The sequence below is a fragment of the Trachymyrmex cornetzi genome, unplaced genomic scaffold (assembly GCF_001594075.2).
Source record: "Trachymyrmex cornetzi isolate Tcor2-1 unplaced genomic scaffold, Tcor1.1 scaffold1969, whole genome shotgun sequence".
NCBI lineage: Eukaryota > Metazoa > Arthropoda > Insecta > Hymenoptera > Formicidae > Trachymyrmex > Trachymyrmex cornetzi.
This window is the reverse complement of record NW_017296601.1, coordinates 77609-79211: the sequence shown is the minus strand read 5'-3', so window position 1 is coordinate 79211 and position 1603 is coordinate 77609.

Sequence of the window (1603 nt, the reverse complement as noted above, 5' to 3'; positions counted from 1 at the left end):
ACATTTTGTCACCTTAATAGGGTGTTGAAAACAACACCCTATAACCGACTGGATGTTGAGTTCTCAACACCCTCAACACAATAGTCGCCGGCCCTGACCGGGATACGTCGCCGGGTGGATCGCACGTATGTCAACTCGCACCATAACGAGAGATCGGCGTGATGGCCGCCGTGTAGAACCGCGGAACCGCGAGCCACGTGCCATCCTCCCGAGCCTTGGAAGTAATTAGCTGTCGCGTTTCGAGTGTCAGAGTAAGGGGAAGAATATTCATTGCCGAGATGAAGTAAACTAGAGTCTTTCGGAGAGTATCGAGGGCCGAGTCGCACTCGTTCCTCTCGCCACAAGGGAGTCACTTCTGATTTCCGAGTAGAGTAGAGTCGCGTAGAAACGCGTAGAGTAGTCGCGTTGTCGAGTCTCGTTGTGTCGCGTAAAGACGCTTATTGTAGTTGCGTTATCGTTTAGTATCGCGTCGCGTAGGCACGCTTGCTATAATTGTGTCGCCAAGCATTGTGCTGTCGCATCGGAACGCGTATTGTCGCGTTGCCGAGTTAACTTCCGGTTGTGGTGTTACCGAGTAGAGTCCGTTTCCGGGATTCACGTTGTCGAGTAGAGTCGTGTCGCATAGAGGCGTTCGATATAATCGCGTCGCACCATCGCCGTGACGTCGGCCGCGGGCCGGCGTTACACGTCCGGAAGGCTGGTAGGACAGCGGGTACGGGTTCTTGCCGGTTGTCGAGGGGCGGGCGTTTGACACCGTCGGAAGATACCGCGGGGAAGGTCGGGGCTCGCGCTGTGGCGTATGACCGGCGTCCGGCGCTAGAAGTAAGTTAACGGCTCTCTGTGCGAGTACCGAGAGTATCGAGTAAAGCGGAGGAGCGAAGCTCCGGAAAGTACTTGTAATTACGTCACCAATGTAATTAGTCCTACTTTATCACATTTCTTCAAATATAATTGTTCTTATTATTACGCTCTCTCGTAGTTTATTTATGCGGCCTATCCCTCTCGCCCTCCGACAAATTTCCCACACCTCTTGCGACCCACCCCTGCCGTCGCGAATTGGTTACGGGCAAAAGTAAGGAGTTTTCGGAAAGAGTGGCACGCTCTCTCGTGCCTGGCGCCCAACTTAGTAATAAAAATTACAATCTTGGCCGAAAAAACCGCCTGGCTGACGCAAAATTCAGTTACCGAGGGAAAGGAGATACTTTTGCGTACGAAGAGTACACGCGACAAAGTTTTGCCGTTGCTCGCGAGTACGGTTACAGTCTTTAACTTTCTGTGGAGTCGGAAAATTTTTTACGGTTTCTGACTTGGAAGGGTCTGGTGAAATTCCTTTTTCTGTATAATGTGCCCTAAATAAATTACTTCCTTTCGAAGGAATTCGCATTTATCTGGCTGCAACTTTAAGTTACTTTCGCGTAATCGTTTTAAAACAGTGATCAGTCGATTATTATGTTCCTTTAGGCCAGCTCAGTAGATTTCGATGTCATCTAAATGTAGATGAGGCATTTAATTCCTTGCAATCCAGTCAATACGGAGTTCATGAGACGTTAGTAGAGTAGATAGGGGGATTTTAACCCAGGGGCAATGAGGGGGGTGCGGGGCG